The sequence below is a fragment of the Gorilla gorilla genome, chromosome 5 (genome assembly GCF_029281585.2).
Source record: "Gorilla gorilla gorilla isolate KB3781 chromosome 5, NHGRI_mGorGor1-v2.1_pri, whole genome shotgun sequence".
NCBI lineage: Eukaryota > Metazoa > Chordata > Mammalia > Primates > Hominidae > Gorilla > Gorilla gorilla.
Genome location: NC_073229.2, coordinates 67,295,699 through 67,316,315, shown reverse-complemented (window position 1 = coordinate 67,316,315; position 20,617 = coordinate 67,295,699).

Here is a 20,617-nt window from a genome sequence, read left to right as displayed (position 1 = left end):
AGGTGGGAGGGTGTCTTAAGCCTAGGAGTTGGAATCTGGCCTGCACCATATGGTGAGACCTCTGTCTCTTCAACAACAAAAACAACCAAAAAATATACATGCCTGACCTTGGGCTGGTTTCTCCTCAATCACAATGAACTCAAATTTTTGAGTGTCTTAGCCAAGAATTGTTCTAAGCACTCTATATATTTAAACACATTTATTCTTCACAATAAACTGTGAAAGTAGTAATATTTCCTTGGTCTCCTTGAAATCTTTGAAACACAAAGAGGTTAAGTGTGTGCCCAAGGTCAAACACCAATAAACAGTGGAGCCAAGATTCTAACTTATTTAAATGCTTGCTCCAAAATGACCTCTAAATTACCTTCATATTTTAAGCCTGTGACTTCATGTTCTTTTCTATTCATTTACATAACCACTAATTACTAACTATATGCTACTCTTCTAGGTGATAGAGACATCTGGAGGAACAAGTCAAATTGCTTATCCTCTTAAAGATTTTATTATTTATTTATTTATTTATTTATTTGAGACAGAGTTTCACTCTTGTTGCCCAGGCTGGAGTACAATGGCACCATCTCAGCTCCCTGCAACCTCCACCTCCAAGGTTCAAGCAATTCTCCTGCCTCAGCCCCCTGAGTAAGCTGGGATTACAGGTATGTGCCACCACACCTGGCTAATTTTGTATTTTTTGTAGAGACGGACTTTTACCATGTTGGCCAGGCTAGTCTCAAACTCCTGACCTCAGATGATCCACCCACCTTGGCCTCCCAAAGTGCTGGGATTACAGGCGTGAGCCACCACACCCGGCCTAAAGTTTTTATTCTTATATATGCAGTAACATACATCAATCCTCTGTTCAGAACTAGGAGATAATCAATTAACCTTAATATACATGAAAATTACCTGCAGCTCAAGTCTTACCCTCCTTACAAAGATTCTGTTCTTATAGGTTTGAGGTAGAGATTAGGATACAGATTTTTAGCAAATCCCTCAGTAATTCTAACCTAGTGGTTTATGGACATTATGAGAAGCATTTCCAAAAATATGTATAGATAAACTCTAACACTTTTTTGCTTATTTAGAGTTGCAACAAGAATACTATATTTTCTTTCCTTGAAGAATATTGGGAGAATTCCAATAAGGTATCTGTATTTTAAGGGAAATATAATGTAAACCACAACATTTATTGCTTTCAAATAGTTTTCTTGCCATTGTGGATTGCATGAGATATTAGAGTAGGGGGATGAGAAAAGAGGAAAAGTTATTTGCTGAAGAATGAAGCAGACTCATTTGTCATATTGCACTTGAATTTCTAGATGTCAAGAAGTTATGTATTAATGCATGAAAGAACATGAAGGGGAAATGCTAAATAAATCAATCTTCAAAAAGGTAAAGTCTAAAAAGAATATCAACCAGAAAACCAGGCAGCTTGCATCAAGGATAGTGGTGTCTGTTGTGCTTTAATATCTCAAAGTGCCTAAAAGACTGATAGAGGACACTAAAGTGAACCCATTTACTTCCTCTCTGATGTGCCCATTATAGCTGCAAATATGCAGGCCAATGAGGGGTAATAAAGCAATTTATATTCCTGGGATCTGTAAAATTATTGGGGATCATCAGCACACGCTCTGCCCTGGTAGGGCCAAAAGAAGAAGACTTTAATTAATAGCCCAATCTAACCAAAGACCAGTCCTTCTTATTTTGCCTTTTAGAACTAGAACTTATTTTACATACTTACGACACTCTCAGTCATTTGAGCAATTCTGCCTTTCGAAGGTTTACTCTCCACTTGCAGACCTCTGCCTTTAATTTACAACTGTAGCAATATTTCATAGCTTTTTTTCCCCCAATCAGATATAACATTCTTGAGTTGAAAAACTTGTCTATTCACCAGTTTTTAACTTCTGAGAAAGCAAAAAGTGGCCCTTCAGGTGGCCAGGCCATGGTGATCCCAACTGAACATTATCAAAACTCAGAGTAGAAGCATCGTTTATATAAAACCACTCTGTGACCATGTTTGGAACAAGACAGACAAGAACACTAAAAACCGTAAAGAAGATTAAACATCCCCCTCTTATAGCTAACAGAAGTGACTATCAGTCCTTTACTAATGATACTTCTGGTCTACATCTACTTTAATCCTCTCCTTTCCTAGATAAAAGTCACCAAGGTACCCTATCACGGAGTTGATCCCAGTTCTTGACAACATCTAATGCAGCACTGGCTCCTGCTTCCTTAAATCTTATTTAGGACTATCATCTCTAGTCCAAATCCGATACAAAGCCTCTCCCAAATCCACTTAGTGAATTATCCCATAATTACTCAAGGGTGCATTCTTAGCTGCTGAAGCAAGAAAAATAAACCTAACTTATTTTTCTTTAGTACAGGAGTGTTCCTGCTGGTCTTTGTTTACTAAAATGTAAAACTTGTCAATTTAGAAAGCATATAATGTTGTACTCCCAAATGAAGTAGATACATACATTGTGGGTAGAAAGTGAGGGGGACACATTGGAGCAGGAATGGATTTGTAGTTACTTGGTTACAATCAGCTTGAAGTGGCTGATTAAGAAATGCAGCAATGCATCAATTGAATACATATATCAATCAAATAAAATAATACATTAATAGGATTTTACTTTTAAGTGGGAAATACAGAGTTGTAGCAAGTAGAAGGACAAAGAAAAACTCTTCTATTTGAACATATTAGCTACAGTTTTTGTTTCTGTATCTGGTTGTAGAGTTAATGTGACACTCTATGAGTCTATACAATATTGGCAGATTAGTTGTCCATTAGTGCTTTTGGCAACAGAATTCACAATTCAGACAAGAGTCTTTCAGCAAAGACTCTTAGGCCCACTTACTCTTATTAGGTCAGTTGATAAATAAATATATTCAGATAATATTTTTCATCTTTAGAGATAAATGAGCCTGCCATGTTATGACAGGTTGTGCTCACTCACATATCAATTTCATCAAGAAATAGATTAGTGGTTGTTCTCAACTGTGGTTGTACATGAAGTTCAGGCCTCACCTGATACTATTCGATCAGACTGAATGAGGGGGTGCAGGCAAGACCATTTTTTGCACCACCCCATCTGAAATGATCAACGTGTAACTAAGATTAAGGACCATTTCATAGGCCAAGTGTGATGGCTCATGCCTGTAATCCCAACACTTGGGGAGGCCGAGGTGGGCAGATCACTTGAGACCAGGAGTTGGAGATCGACCTGGCCAACATGATGAAACTGCATCTCTGCTAAAAAATACAAAAAAAATAGCCAGGTGTGGTGGTGCACACTGGGAGTCCCAGCTACTCGGGAGGCTGAGGCATGAGAATCACTTGAACCTGGGAGACGGAGGTTGCAGCGAGCTGAGATGACACCATTGCACTCCAGCCTTGGCAACAAAGTGAGACTCCACCTCAAAAAAAAAAAACTGGATAATAAACCTTCTTTGCATAAAGAAGCTCATTAATCGATTGCTAGATATGCACCCATCCTATATAACTACATTATTCTTGTTAAGTAAATGCAAAAATTTCTGTAACTAGAGTTTATAATCAGGTTGGGGGAACAAAACTAATAGACATAAAACAGCCAAATTTTCCAACTTGTAAATAAGATTGAATTACTTCAGTAATTTTCACATTTGGCTGTGCACCCAAATCACCTAGGGGAATATTTGTAAACAAAAATGTTATTTGGCTTCCTCTGAGCGGTTTGGATGTAATTGGCGGGGAGTGGACCTTAGGACACTGGCATTTTAAAAATCTGCTCAGATGATTCTAATATGCCACCAAGTCTGACAACCACCAAATTAGATTACCTTTAAGGTTATTAAATAAGGAAAAATTAAGAACAACATGTATATTTGGGACCACAATTTACTAAAGGGAATTTAAAGTAATGAAATTTAGTAAAGGAAAGAAAGTGGTGAGAGCTAGAGTAGTTGAGACAGGCTTCTTGGAAACAGGGAAATTCTGTCTGTATGGTTTGGATACTTTAGTTGGAAGCTACAGAAACCAAAGGCTATGTACTGAATGATAACCCCCCAAAGTTCCTAGGTTGAAACTCTGCCCCTCAGTGTGAACGTATCAGGAGCTAGGGTTTTTTTAATGTGATAATAAGGTTAAATGAGGTAATAAGAGTAGTGACTTTAATTCCACAGGACTGTGACCTTAGAAGAGGGGAAGAGAGATTGTTCTCAAGGAAGAAAATCCCAAACCATGCTGACCCTTTGCTCTCAGACTTCCAGTCTCCAAAAACTGTGAGAAAATAAATTTCTGCTGTTTAAGCCATGCAATCTATGGTATTTTATTATGGAGCAGCCTGAGCTAATATACCAACTCTAATTCAGTTAAGGAAAATAGACTTAACTTACATAAGGATATTAGTAGCTCACAGGTTTGTTGGGGAGGCAGATGTAGCAGACTTTAACATAGGTAAAAAGGAAAGTTCTTGCAGATAATATTGCAGGAGAAGTCTCTGCAGTGGAAGCAGATTCCATCACTAGGCTGAATAAACTCCTTTTTTTTTTTTTTGAGACAGGGTTTTGCTCTGTTGTCCAGGCTGGAGTACAGTGACGCTATCGTGGCTCACTGCAGCCTCGACCTCCCCAGCTCAAGCAATCCTCCCACCTCAGCCTCCCTAATAGCTGTGTCTAAAGTGCACACCACCATGCCCAGCTAATTTTTGTGTTTTTCATAGACAGGGATTTGCCATGTTGGCCAGGATGGTCTCAAACTCCTAGGCCCAAGTGATCTACCTGCCTCAGCCTCCCAGAGTCCTGCGATTACAGGCATAAACCACCATGCCCAATAAATAAACTTGAACTCTCTCACTTGTCCTTGAGGCATTTAGGAAACAAAATCCCACTCAGAGGTATCCACTTGGCTGAGTTTATACCACCTGCTTACCCTTTGATAATACAGGACAATAAAAGAAAAGATATAATCAAAAAAACTTTGGGGACTTCTTTGGCTTCTATAATGGAAAAGCACTCAGCTGAACAACAAATCCATACAATATATTAGAAGTAGAATTTGGATATGGAAGTGACAAATAAGGTATTCTGAACAAAGCAACATTTTAAGCTATGATGCAATGGAGGCATATGAATAGAGCAATTTTGTTCTTGATATTTCTTTTATCATAAATCTAAAATACTCTCCATGATTTTAACTATCTCAGTAGCTTCAACTGCAACCTGTACACTGATGATTCTCCAATTTATATTTCTATTCTAGACCATGCCGCTTACCTCTAGACTAGACTTGTGGTAGATTATATTATTGTCTCCAATTATTTACTTCCTCTTCCTGAAGGAGGATCATACTTATGAGCTTGTTTTTTATGTGATTTGCAATGCTTCCTCTATAAAAATACACTTGCCCATTCCACTGATGTTGACATTGGTCATGTGACTTGCTGCAGCATATAGGATGTAAGCAGATGTGACATTGGATGCATCTGAGCAGAAGTTTAAAGAGTCATTGCAAGGTTGGCTCTGGGAATGCCCCATATCACGGCTGCTATCTTGGCCATAATCCCAGAATGAAGACAACACACAGAACAAAGCTGAGTAGAATCATGAAGCTGCAGCAGCTGATATGTATTTTGAGCATGAAGTAAACTTTTGTCGTTGAAAACCAATGAAATTTTGGGATTGTTTCTTATCACAGTCTAATATAGCGAAAAATGTTTCACTGAGTTTTCTACTGGACTCTTTTCTGAGGGTTCTGCAGTCATTCTAAATCCAAAATCTCTAAAATTGAATTTATCATTACTTAAATTTGTCTTCTCTTTCTGCATTCCTTATTCTCAAAAATTACATAACTGGAAACTGTATGATCTTCCCTTTCTCTCAGAGGTTATCTGTATCCCATATATCTAATATTAAGCCAAGTGCTGTAGATCCCACTTACAAATTATTTATTTATTTATTCATTTATTTATTTATTTTTGAGATGGAGTCTCACTCTGTCACCCAGGCTGGAGTGCAGTGACATGATCTCAGCTCACTGCAACCTCCGCCTCCCAGGTTCAAGCGATTCTCCTGCCCCAGCCTCCTGAGTAGCTGGGATTACAGGAAGGCACTGCCATGCCTGGCTAATTTTTGTATCGTTAGAAGAGATGGGGTTTCACCATGTTGGCCAGGCTGATCTCTAAATCCTGAGCTCAGGAGATCCACCTGCCTCAGCCTCCCAAAGTGCTGGGATTAGAGGCATGAGCCACTGTGCTTAGCCGTAAAATATTTTTTCTTTTCTATCCCTTCTTCTCCAACCCCTGAAGCTACAAAAATAAAGTCAAACTTTTAGACATGGCATAAAAGAGCTTCATAATCCTACCCTAAATGGTTATTAAATATGGTTGAAGGTGAATAAATATTAATAAAAAGAATAAACAAACAGCCTAAATGAACACAAAGCACAGGTTTGAGGATAGAGTGAGATTACTCTAAATAAACAAAATTTAACCTGATTATGGACAGACATTAAAAACAGCAAGCCTTTAAAATGAGATCTTAATCATATTTCCTCTTATAACTAAGGTTTTCATGACCTGGATAACACAGCCTATGCAAAGAAAAATACCTGGCTGTTTTTCTGGACTGAGTCAGGAGACTTGAACGGGTCATGTTACCTTGGCAAGTCTCCCTATGTTCTCATCTCTGAGGTATAAAGAATACCAGCCTTGCTTTCTTCCCAGTGTTATTATGGAGTTCAGATGAAACAATTCTTCTGATAACTCTTTGTAAACTATAAAACCTGTAAACAAATTTTAAAATTTAATTTTTAAAGTTCATTGTTCTTTAGAATTGTGGACCCAAAGCATAGTTTTTGATGAGGTCCTCAGGGAAAGATGTAGAAGTCAAGGACTTAAGCTAGATAATGAGAATCAGACTCGTAATTTTTGGATAGAAGAGAAAATGTTGGAAGTTATAAATTTAGGGGGAAAAAGGAAAAGAGGGAGAGTGGCAATACTGTAAATATCCCCAGTGGTCTGAGATTAAATGGAAAGTGAACTAATTGTTTTAAAAAGGTTTCTTCAGCTTAAATTTTGAGTGACTAATATCTTTCTTTTTTCCTGGGAAAAGATAAAAGAGGCTTAAGTTTACTTAGCATGTGGCCCTGAGACTTTCTCTCTCTCTCTTTTTTCTCTCTCAAAAGCACTTTCATTCCAAAGAGATGTGGCAACTCCTAAATGATGTTGGCAAGACATTTTGAAATTGCAGGTTAAAAGACAAAGAATATGAGGTTAGCTAGATAAGTGCAAAGGATGACTCATGTAGTACTCTGATTAGTTGTTGCTTTAATGGGATTTTAAAAGTGTAATTCCGTGTCAGCTGCCTGCATTATCCAAAGTTTTAAAGTATATTCATCATCATTCTCTCCTGTCAGAGAACAAGATTTAAGATGAGGCTCTCTGACTGAGTTTGAATAAGCAAATTACTAAACAGGAAATTGCATCACCAGTAACTGAGTCAGCATTTAATGATGATAATAAAAAACCAATGTTCTTTAGCCCATATCCATCTTGAGCACAAACAAAAGTTTACCTCTCCAATAGACAGAATTTAATCTTTGACTCAATATCAGTTAATATTAAATATTTCAAATAAAACAATCACTCATTATAGTTATAAAGAAAAGATCACAATCAATATCAAACCTGGATTAGATAATAATTTAAAAATTTTTAAAAGATCAAGGCAATTTTTCCTCCAATTATATTATTACATAATCAATGTACAAGATCAAATTAGGTTATAACAACTGGAGGAATCTTCAATAATATATTATATCCACAGAGGCTTCATTTTCCAAATATTTAGCTCCACGTGAAGACATACAAATGTGCTATGTTATATCAACAAAGCAAAGAGTGGGTGGGTGGAAAATACTGTCTGTTGTTTGGCAAGTTTGCAAACAAGTTGATCTGGAATGTCCATGAAGTCAAAGAAACTGTTAGTAATAATCCTTCATTATCTTATATATACTTCATAATTCACCCCTCAAGGGCAAGGCTTGGGAAAAATGGCAAGGCAGGCTGAGTTGTGGTCATTGAGTTGGTCATTAATCAATTCTGCTCCTTACTTCTACTCCTCCTTCTTTCTCAACCTCTTTGTTAAGGATAAACTTGTATTATTTGCTTCTTTTCTTTCTTTTTCCTTTTTCATTTTTTTTCTTTCTAGAGACAGAGTCTTGCTCTGTCGTCAGGCTGGAGTGCAATGGCATGACCTTGGCTCACTGCAACCTCCGCCTCCCGGGTTCAAGCAGTTCTCCTGTCTCAGCCCCCTGAGTAGCTGGGACTATAGGCACATGCCACCAGACCCAGCTAATTTTTGTGTTTTAGTAGAGACGGAGTTTCACCATGTTGGCCAGGATGGTCTTGATCTCTTGACCTTGTGTCCCGCCCACCTCAGCCTCCCAAAGTGCTGGGATTACAGGCATGAGCCACCGTGCCCTGTCCCTTTAAAAAAAAAAATGAAAAAAAAGACAGGGTCTCACTCTGTTGCCCAGGCTGCAGTGCAGTGGCATTGTCATGCTCACTACAGCCTTGGCCTCGCAGGCTCAAGTGTTCCTGCCTCAGCCTCCTGTGTAGCTGAGAATACAGGTGTGACCCATGACACCCAGGTAATTTGTTGTAGTGATAAAATGTTCCTATATTGTCCCAGCTGGTCTCAAAGTCATGGCCTCAAGCAATCCTTCTGCCACAGCCTCCCAAAGTTTTGGGATTGCAGGCAGGAGCCACTGCACACAGCTATTTTCTTATTTTCTATACTACAATTTTATTAAGAAAACCATGGAATTAGCCCTCTCTCAGTTAAATACTGATAGCAATCTTTTCCTCTGGATGTGATTTACATCTTTTTTACTCTTTCTCTGTAATTTCTCACTCTTCCCTCCTCCTCCATTTTTATTTATTTATTTTTATTATTTATTTATTTATTTTAGTTTTTATGTAATCCTTCCTAATCCATTTTTCCATTTTGTGCTGCCACAACAGAACAGCATGGAATAGGCAATATACAATTAATAGAAATCTATTGGCTCATGGTTTGGAGGCTGGAAAGTCTAAGACTGAGGGGCCAGTATCTGGCAAGGGCCTTCTTGCTGCATCAGCCGACAGGAAAAAGTAGAAGGGCAAGAAAGAGGAGAGTGCAGGGGGCCAAACTTCCTCTTTAATAATAAACCCACTTCCTCAATAAGAACATTCATCCATTCATGAAGGCAGAGCCCTCATGGCCTGATCATCTCTTCTTAGGCCACACCTCCCAACACTGTTGCATTGGGAATTACATTTCCAACACATACTTTCTGGGGGACCCATTGAAACCACAGCACAATCCCTTCCTTACTTCCTAATGTGGTGTAGTGCAGAATTCAATAGTGAATGGTAGAGCCAAACTCCCTAGATGCAATTCCTACCTCTGCTACATGCTAGTTGCGTAATCGTGGGCAGGATACTTACCTTCTCTTTGCCTTAGTTTCATCACCTGAAAAAGTAGGTGAAGAAGAGTACAAATCTCATAAAGTGAGATAATAAATGTAAAGCCCCTAGAATAGTGCCTAGGTAGGCCTTTTTTTTCCTAGAGCGTAAGTGGGGATTTTTGTTTCTTTTGTTCACTGCAGTTTAACCATTATCACTCTATCTCTAATACTTAGAAGAGTGCCTGATACAATTGTTTATTTTCTCTTCCTCATTATTATTATTAATTATTATTATTATTTGTTGTAGAGATGGGTCTCACTGTGTTGCTCAGGCTGGTCTCAAACTCCTGGCTTCAAGTGATCCTCCCAACTCAGCCTCCCCAAATTGCTAGGATTATAAGCATGAGCCACAGCACTCAGCCTGACACCATTGTTGAATTAATTAATTTGTCACTTTCCTCCTTATTTCTATCGTATTTATCTTACTATTTTTTTTCTCTTTGGAGCTTTGCTTCCTCTTTCCTCTGTGATTCATCTTTGTTCTACTGCAATTTTTCCTTCTTAGGTTTCTATCATCTACTGCTAACACTTTTTCTTTTATGTCTGTGTTTAAGGTTTTTGAATAGAATAAAACATTAAAAAGTCAATATTTATTAATAATTAGTAGTCATAAGGTTAATGATGAAGAGATAGAGAAAGAAGAACTCCTTAGTCAAGGAAAACTAAAAATAAAATACCATTTTTAGTGTATTATTTTATATTACATTTGTGATGACTTCTATTTCAGTCTTTTGTACATACTAATCTGCTACTTTTTATCAATAGCTTTAGTTTGGCTCAAACATAACAATAGTTCAAATAATGATATAATAAATAGTTCTATAACATTGATCTGGATTCATTAATTATTAATATTTTATCATTAAAATATTTTATTTCACATCTCTCCCCTTCTCCCACCCTCCCTTACACATACAACCATGTATACATCCCTTCACTAAGAACAATTTGAAATTATTACAGATGCCACGTTTACCATTAAATACACAAGGATGAATTAAAAAAATAAATTTCTATGTAACCACTACCATATTATACGTAAGAAAGTTAACACTAATCCAAGAATATCATTTAATATGGAGTCCATATTTAATTTTTTCCAGTGGTCCCCAAAAAGTGTATTTTAGATTTTATTCTCCTGCAGGTTTATAAATTATAGTTGGTTAAGAATCCTTAGTTCCCTATAATCTAGGATGAAGGAAGCATTCAATTTTTTATGACATTGACTATTTTTATGAGTTCAGGCCAATTGTCTAATAGAATGTTCCACCTTTTGAATTTTTCTGATTAGATTCTGCTTAAACACTTTAGACAAGAACTCTACATAGTCAACATATGGCACTTCTCATTGCATCATATCAGAAAACTCACGGTATTAGGTTGTTCTACCATTACTAATGCTAATTTGAATACTTGTTTAAGATGATAATTACTAGATATCCCATTATAAAGGTACATTTTACCCTTTGCAATTAATAAATAACCTGTGAGATTAGAGTTTGACACTATGTTATCCTGTTTCCCAATAGCCACTCATACACTGACTTAACCATCCATTGATAATCCTTTCCTGAATCAATTATTAAACTGAGTTCTTTGAAATGGGAATTTTCTAATTTTGTCATTTCTTCTTCATTTCTTAGTAGATATTCTTCTATAAAGAAGAGCTGTTGGGCCCGGTGCTGTGGCTCACGCCTATAATCCCAGCACTTTGAGAGGCCAAGGTGAGCAGATCGCTTGAGCCTAGGAGTTTGACACCAGCCTGGGCAACATGGAGAAACCCCATCTGTACTAAAAATACAGAAGTTAACCAGGGAGTAGTGGCAGTGCCTATACTCTCAGCTACTTTGGAGGTTCAGATGGGAGGATCACTTGAGCCTGGGAGGTTGAGGCTGCCATGAGCTGTGATTGTGTCCTTGCACTCCAGCCCCAGCGACAGAGCAAAAACCCGTCTCCAAATTATAAAAGAAAAGAAGTTTTTTGATTGCTACCTATCCTACCCCTGCTTTTATATCATTGTGGACATAAGTATTTTTTAAAAATCAGTCTGTTATTCATTGCCATTGTTGTTATTTTTGATGCTCAAATTATACTAAATTTGGCAAGTTAGAGTTCTGTTACACCAGTTTTGTTTACTTTTGACAAGATCACATTTAGTCCACACACTTCATTACTTTCTTTCTTTACTTTTTTTTCTTTTTCTTTCTTTCTTTTTTTTTTTTTTTGTGAGACACAGTCTCCCTCTATCACTCAGGCTGGAGTGCGGTGATGCGATCACAGCTCACTGCAACCTCTGCCTCCCAGGTTCAAACGATTCTCCTGCCTCAGCCTCCTGAGTAGTTGGGATTACAGACGTGTGCCACCATGCCCAAGTAATTTTTGTATTTTTAGTAGAGACGGAGTTTCATCATGTTGGCTTGTCTGGTCTCGAACTCATGACCTCAGGTGATCCACGTGCCTCAGCCTTCCAAAGTGTTAGGATTACAGGCTTGAGCCACTGCGCCCCGGCCCCCACTTTGTTACTTTCTTGCCCAAGATGATCTTTCCTTGCCAGGGACCTAGAAGTAGACTTTTTATCAAAAGTCTTACTCCTCCTAACATGTATTAGAAACAAAGATCTGGATACTAGGAATGGTCATTGTTTCTCAGGAGTAGTTGTAGGTCTTTTCAGTGGATAGAACTAGGGAGTAGATATTATTTTTATTTTTTTGTTTTTCTGTTTTAATTTTTTTTAGAGACAGAGTCCCACTATGCTGCCCAGGTGGGTCTCAAACTCCTGGGCTCAAGCAATCATTCCTCCTTGGCCTCCTAAAGTGCTGGGATTACAGGCGTGAGCCACTGCACCCAGCCTGATATTATTTTTAATCACAGGTTTATACCTTGTTCAAAACTATGTAAAAGAGATATATTCAAGGGAGTGTGTCCTTAGTCCAATGTCCACTATTTATAGGTCATTTTTTTGTTAAAAGTTTCTGATTTAATTTTTTTGAGTTGCTATTTGCAAAATAAGTAGAGATCTATGTTGATGTACGTGTTTCTTATTCTTGTGTACCTAGTTTTTTTTCATACTTAAAAATATCATGGAGAATAGTGCTCCATTGTGTGCATGTATCATAATCTATTCAACTAGATTATTAACCTTGGGAATTTAGGTTGTTTCCAAAAGTTGCAACTACAAATAATATACCAGCATGAATTACTTTGTGCAAACATTTGTTTTATATTCACGGGGGAAATCTCAGGGTAAATTCCTAGACGTTGAATTGCTTGAGTAAATGCATACGTACTTTATTAGCTATTACTAAATTCCCCTCACTGGAAATGTAATACTTTATGTGCTCAGTACCAATGTATATATAGGCCAATTTTCCACAATTCATCAGTATTTAATTTTCAAGATTTTTGACTATGGCCATCTGATAGATTAGAAATTGTATCTCATTATAGTTTAAATAGCATTTTTCTGTTGAGTGAATTTAAGCGTCTTTTCATATGCTGAGCAGCCACTTTGTTTATATTTTTCTGTGAATTAACTATGTCACTTGCCCATTTTTCTGTTCGGTTTTAAATATTTTTCATCTCTCAATTTTTGGGACTGTTTACATGTTGTAGAAAATAGCACTTTATCTCTGACATAAGTTGCTAATTGTTTCTCTTAGTTTGTCATTTGTATTGTTGCTGTAGCTATGCTGTTTTGCAATTGAACAATTACATACATGCACCATACATTTCTACTCAATGTACTGAGCTTAATTTTTTTCTTTTATTGCTTCTAAATTTGTTTTGGTTTGTAGTTTTTGTTATAACCTAGATATTATAACCTCATATCTAGGTTATAATAAAACAAACCCATGTTTTCTTCTAGTAAATGTGTGACTTCTTTTTTAAAGTATTTATCTATTTTTTATTTTTATTTTTATTTTTATTTTAGACAAGGTCTTGCTCTGTTGCCCAGGCTGGAGTGCAGTGGCACAATCACAGATCACTGCAGCTTCTCCCTTCCAGGCTCAAGCAATCTTCTTGCCTCAGCCCCCCGAGTAGCTAGGACTACAGGCACACACCACCATACCTGGCTAATTTTTTAAAACAATTTTTTTTTGTAGAGACTAGAGTCTAACTAACTATGTTGCCCAGGTTGGTCTTGAACTCCTGAGCTTAGGCAATCCTCCTGCCTCAGCTTCTCAAAATGCTGGGATTGCAGGTATGAGCCACCTTGCTTGGCTTTTAACTATTTTAAACCTTGGATTAATTTGGAATTCATTGTGGTATATAGAGTGTGAGTTATGGATCCAATTTTATTTTACTTTTTTCAAATTACTGTACAGTTGTCTCATTATCATTTATTTAAAATCGCATTTTTACCCAGGTGATTTGAGATTACACTTTTATCTTTCTCTAAACTTTCCTAGCTATTTGTTGTTATTTCTGAACTTTTTTTCTGTATTACTGTTCTGCATAATCATGTACCATTCTACATTGTTTAAAATTATGGAAGGTTTATAGTGTATTTTAATACTGGTGAGGTTAACCTATTCTTTTATCTTGCTGTTTCAGACTGTATTGCTACTCTTACCTATTTATTTTACGTATGAACTCTAGAATAAACTTATCTAGCCCCAGAAAGTCAAAAATTAAAGAACTTGTATTTTCCCCATACAATTGACATATAATAAAGATAAACATAATGTTGAGTGCCCTATTCAAAAGAAGATATTTCCACAAATAATGGAACACTTTGAAAGAAACATCATTTTTCTACTTTTACCAATAAAACCAGCAAGTAAGGCAAAGTAGAACCGCTTCAGTATAAGACCTTGGATATCTTTTAATAAATAGGTAAGAACTAATTATGATGAACTCATTTGTGACTTGAACACATATGTTAATACTTAAGTCATTGCTATTAAAAAGGCTCATGTCTCTTATTTATAAATATTGCTTGGAAAACTTCTTAATAGTTAATAAATAAAATTAGACCAGTTCACATCACAAACCAAAATACATTTCTTATGTATTTAATTAAACACAAAACTTCAAACCACTAAATTTACATATAATAATGAAAAGCAAAAAAATCAAACAATTAGATTTTTAGAACAAGACTTAAGTCACTGAATCTTGAGTGGAATACATTTTTTAGCATAATCATTAAAAAAGAAAGAGGCAGGGGGCAATGGCTCATGACTGTAATCCCAGCACTTTGGGAGGCTGAGGTGGGCGGATCATGAGCTCAGGAGTTCCAGGCCGTCCTGGCCAACATGGTGAAACCCTGTCTCTACTAAAAATACAAAATTAGCCGGGCATGGTGGCACATGCCTGTAATTCCAGCTACTCGGGAGGCTGAGGCAGGAGAATCCGGGAGGCGGAGGTTGCAGTGAGCTGAGATCGTGCTACTGCACTCCAGCCTGGCGCCAGAGCAAGACTCTGTCTCAAAAAAAAAAAAAAAAAAAAAAAAAAGGAAAAGAAAGAAAAACTGAATGGGGATCCAAAAGTAGGGAGAATGTGAGGAGGGATAATGTTGAAAATTTACCTATCAGATAAAATGTTCACTATTTGGGTATTGGGTACATTGGAAGCTCAATCCTCCCCAGTATGCAATATACTCATGTAACAAACAAGCATACGTAGCTCCTGAATCTAAAATAAAATAAGAAAAATCTGCATGAACTAACATGAGAAGATACTCAAGCTATATTGTTGAGTTGAAAACTAAGTTGCAAAGCAATATATGATGCGATTCCACTTTATAAGTGACAAAGTATATTTATGTGTTTTTATTATGTAATATGCACACACAAACACATATTGAGAGAATTCTAGATGGATATATGAACTATTAACAATTGTTATTCTTGGAAAGTAGCAGGCATGAGAGATGAGAGACTACAAACTCACTGTATACTTTATATGTATGTAGTTATATACTGTTCAATTTCAATTTTTGTAATAAAGATTTATTTCATGACATTTTAAAATAACTTTTTAAATTTTACAATAAAAGCAATGTAAAAATAAAAGTAAAAGATTGATAGAAATGTCAAATATTTAAAAGATTTAGAAGCATCATATCTAATATTCTATTACATGAATATTAGTCTATTACATGACTAAAAGTCTGAAATTTTTGAAGCAAATAACAAAGGGCCTTATATTCTCAATAGGTAAACAGTCTCTTGTAGTTAATCGTTTAAAAATACAGCAAGAATCTAGCAGGTATACAAAAATAATTTGTATCATTGCAAAAGAGTATTAAAAATGATGACAATAATCTTGCTAAAAATCGAAGACCCATAAATTCCAGTAAACATAAGTGCTCCCCTCCCAAACAAATTAGCAAGATCTTGTTATCCATCACTTACAATGTAAAACAACTGCTTGGCCAGGTGTGGTGGCTCACGCCTGTAATCCCAGCACTTAGGGAGGCCGAGGCGAGTGGATCACGAGGTCAGGAGATCGAGACCATCCTGACCAACATGGTGAAACCCCGTCTTTACTAAACCTACAAAAATCAGCTGGATGTGGTGGTGCATGCCTGTTATCTCAGCTACATGGGAGGCTGAGGCAGGAGAATCGCTTGAACCCAGGAGGTGGAGATTGCAGTGAGCCAAGATCGCGCCACTGTACTCCAGCCTGGCGACAGAGCGAGATTCTGCCTTAAAAAAGAAACAAACCAACAACAACAACAACCACCAAAAAAAAAAAAAAAAAAGAAAGAAAAAAAGAAAGAAAGAAAGAAAGAAAGAAAAAGAAAAAAGAACTACTCAGCTCTGGGACAGTGAGGTCAAATGGGATAGGTTGGCACAATCATTTGAAACAAATGTTACACATTATATGTTTAGATTTAAAAATGTTCATATCCTTTGATGTAGTAGTTAAGCTTATAGGAATCTGCTGAAAGGAAATAGTTCAAAATGCGGCAAAAATTCTAATGAAATGTTTAGAAACAATTCAAGTGCGCCCTCTATTGGGAAATAATCTGGAAGTAAAATCTGACATCTAGTGTTCACTGCAATAACTACATAGTATTAACTGAATGTCTCGTAGTCCTATCATAAGCAATGTCTTGTAACAAACAGTGTTTAAAACCTAAAGCATATTTTGCCTTGGAAACACATACACCTGTTGGTGGAAGGGAAAATTGCACATAAATTAGTAAGAGGAAAATTCAGACATCAGCTATGCGTTTTGTAATTTTTTAAGTCACTAGAGCAAGATTAAGAAGTGAACAAGTTGTCTCAAGGAAAAAATTTCCTCAAGTGGTGAACAAAATTGGGACAGTCCTGGGAACACATATGACACTAGAACCACTGAGGTGGGAGGGGGTAAGGAAAAAAGGAGACACTAGGAATGACTATCTTCCTTCTTTTATTCCATCCTTCAGGGCCAAGATCAGAAAAAGCAAAGTGTTATTAACGATTAGGTTTTATTGTTGGAGCTTGGATTGAGAACCCTGGGCTATGAGAAGCTTAGGAAATGTTAACTAGCCACACTGATGTAGAAAAAAAAATCTGTATTTTACGTTTCTACTATCTTCATTTTCCCCACTGAAACAAATAATTTTAATCCAACCATTTCAGGCAAGAAGGAAGAAATAATATTTGTACCCCATGTTTTGTTACTCCATCTGCTACCTTTTACTTTCATTGTCATTTTTTCCTTGCCCCTAGTATTTATTGAGGTTAGAAAAAGGATACAAAATTTGAGGTGTATCAAGGACAGCTTAAGGAAATTTAATATATATTTATATCATGTTCTTTCTGAAAATTCAAATCACTGAACAAAACTTAGTGACTAAAAAAATGCAGAATTAACAGAATCAAATCTTGTATTAATAAATGAGATTCTATTTTAGAGGCTGTATAAATGTTCCCCACAATTGCACTTCCCTCTCTTGCTCCCAAAGTTTGAGCAGTTTGAATTCTCAGTTATTCCCCTCTGTGTCTCTTCAGTGAATCTTAGGCAGACTGAATACTCATTCTTGCTAAAATATACAGATGCTTACAAAACCTAGTCAAGATTTATCCCAAACAGAGAAACACACGTCTCAGGAAGCTGAGCATGTTGCCTGTACTGACTCCCTTTATCATTATATCTAACCATAGCCACACCATAAAATACGTGCCACCATTTACCAACTTTTACCTTTAATAAAACCCATTAAACTGTCTTCAAAACTATTTACCTACATACTTGCTCCCTCTTTACCTTCAGAGTTGAATTTCAAATGGATTACACATATTTTCTGTAATTGTTTTTGCATTTAGTGTTATTATGTACATCTTTTCCGTATCACCAAACCTAGTTTTCTAGTATTCCATAAAATTTCATCGAATGCTTGTACTATATTTAACCAGTGAATTACTTAAAATATTTAGGTTTTTTCACCTTTACACACAATGCTGTAATAAACATCCTTTTATATAAATCTTTGCATACTTTTATATTATACCAATATGACAAATTTTAAAAAGTGGGATTTTTATGTAATGGAAATATGCATTTTTTTTCCAGATTTCAGGCCTGTGTTCTATTAACGAATATTCCTTATTGCAGTATAACATGCATACAGAAAAGTAGATATATCATAATTGTATAGCTTGATAATCATATGCTCTAGGCCCTGACTCACAGGGGGCGAGGAGGAGGTGGTTAATCATGCAGATTTGCCTATGGAAAGACTGAGCCCAGCAGGGAAGGGCCTGGCTAAGTCAGGGCTGGAGGGAACATACTTGTGTTACCAAGTGGAACACAGCTGTGTAACAAAGTGTTACAAAGTGAACACACCTTTGTAACCCACCCAAATCAAGAATCAGAATATTACTGGAAATCCAGAAGCCATTTCATGTCCAGTTTTACTTACTATCCTTCTGAAGGGTAATTCCTTCCTGACTTCTACAGATATAGATTCATTTTGTCTGGTTTTAAACTTTATAGAAACAGGATTATGCAATATGCAGATTCTGGCTTCTTTTTGGTACATATGTTTAAAATATTTGAGAGAAATATGGAATGAAGATGTTTCATTCCTAATGTGTTCTTGACCTCTCAGCATAATTTGACACCATTCACCATTCCTCCATTTTTAAATTTTTCTTCTTTCTCTTCCATGGGAGTCATCTCCTGGCTTTCCTCCTATCTTCTGGCTGCTCCTTCTCCTATTCCAGAGCCTTTCTTTTCCCTTGCCTTAAATAGTTGATGCATTTAAGGTTCAGTCCTAGACAACCTCAGCTAAATTCATGGCTTCTGTTATCATCTATATACTTCTAAATCAATACATCTATCCCAAATAAATTCTCTGAGATTTAGACTCAAATATCCAACTTGGTCCCATCACTTGCATGTTTCAAAACTCAACATCCCAAAACTGAACAAACAATTTTCCCTGCTACAAATTGCTCCAGATCTGGGATTTTTCCAGGGTTTCTGGTCTCAGTGAAAACTACCACCAGCTGTGGCTTTCACAACGTAGAAGCCCAGTAGTCATCCTTGACATTTCTCTCTCAGCATACCCTACAGCCACTAAATTATTAAGTTCTGACAACTCTTCCTTTTAAATAGTTTAAGTAACTGTTCACTTTTCACCATTATCATTGCTAGCATTCAGATCCAAGCTACCACCACCTTTTGCTTAGCTTATAGCCTCCCAACTAATTTCCAAACAGATTAATGCGCTGCTTAAGGCTTTTTTTTTTTTTGGTTTTTATATTACATTGAAGAATTTCCTTGAATCAACAAATAAAACCTATGTTAATCAAGCCTCTTCCTACTTCTTTTTGTTGAGACACAGTCTGGCTCTGTTGCCCAGGCTGGAGTGCAGTGGCGCTATCTTGGCTCACTGCAACCTCTGCTTCCTGGATTCAAGTGATTCTCATGCCTCAGCCACCCAAGCAGCTGGGCTTACAGGCATGTGCCACCATGCCCAGCTAATTTTTGTATTTTTTAATAGAGATGGGTTTTTGCCATGTTGGCCAGGATGTTCTCTAACTCCTGGTCTCAAGTGATCCATCTGCCTTGGCCTTCCAAAGTGCTGGAATTACAGGTGTGAGCCCCCACGCCTGGCCCCGTTTCTACTTCTTGAGTTTTTCTCTTCTCCTTGTCCTCTCCTTACTCCAGACTTTCTCTGCACATGCCTTAAAAGGGTCAGAAACAGTGTTAAAAGTTGAGCAATTATATCCAACATAGTTAGCTGGAAGATGAAAGTAAGAAAATAGTATAAGAGCAATTTGGTAGGAACAAAAATCTTTCAAATATGGGGTCTGTTTTGGAGGTGCGGGTGAAGGTAGAAAATTCAGAATGTAACGAGATAAGGCAATAATTATTTACAAACTGTTCCAAGCTGCTTAAGAGGCCAATTAGCATAATGACTAGTAGTATAGGCTTTGCAATCCAACAAACCCATGTTCTGATCATGATTTGGCCACTTAGAGCCTGCATGACTTTGGTGACTCATAACACCTCTAAGCAAGAATTCCCACAACAAAGCAATACCTTATCCCTCACCAGGATTAAGTTATATACATCTCATATTTGGTATAGTTATTAGCACATAGTTAAATGTTAAATGTCAGGCAAATTATCATTAGGAAGAAAATAAGGCTATAATAATATTGCCATATATCAAGCAGGAGTAACTCATGCTTAAGTGATGCTAAAGATAGTTAGCGTCCTTAGGGCATATTCTCCTAAGAGGTTTATGGACTCTGGTTATTTGGTGCTTTCCTCTCTGGATCCAAGGCTAGATAAGTTTCCAGGTAACCGTGGGCTCAGGATGAACTAAGCATATATTTACTCTTACTGAGTCCTATTTTTTTAATTAAAATGTGCTTTACTTCAGCCAGTTTTCTTCCTTTTCTCAAAATAAATGCCTAAAAGTTGGATTTTCCCTTATCTTTGTAGTCAGAATTTTGTGACCTCCTTGGGGATAAGAAACCAATATTTTCTATATAGCTAAGTCAACATTATCAAGACAAGGCAAATCCAACTAGTGTTAGTGCCTGCTTTTATTATAAATGGAGAACACAGCTGGTGATGCTTATCTCTTTCTTTACTGCCCTTGAAAGCTATACATACACAAGCAATTGGAACCCAAATTAAGAAATAATGACAAGAATAAAAGAAAAC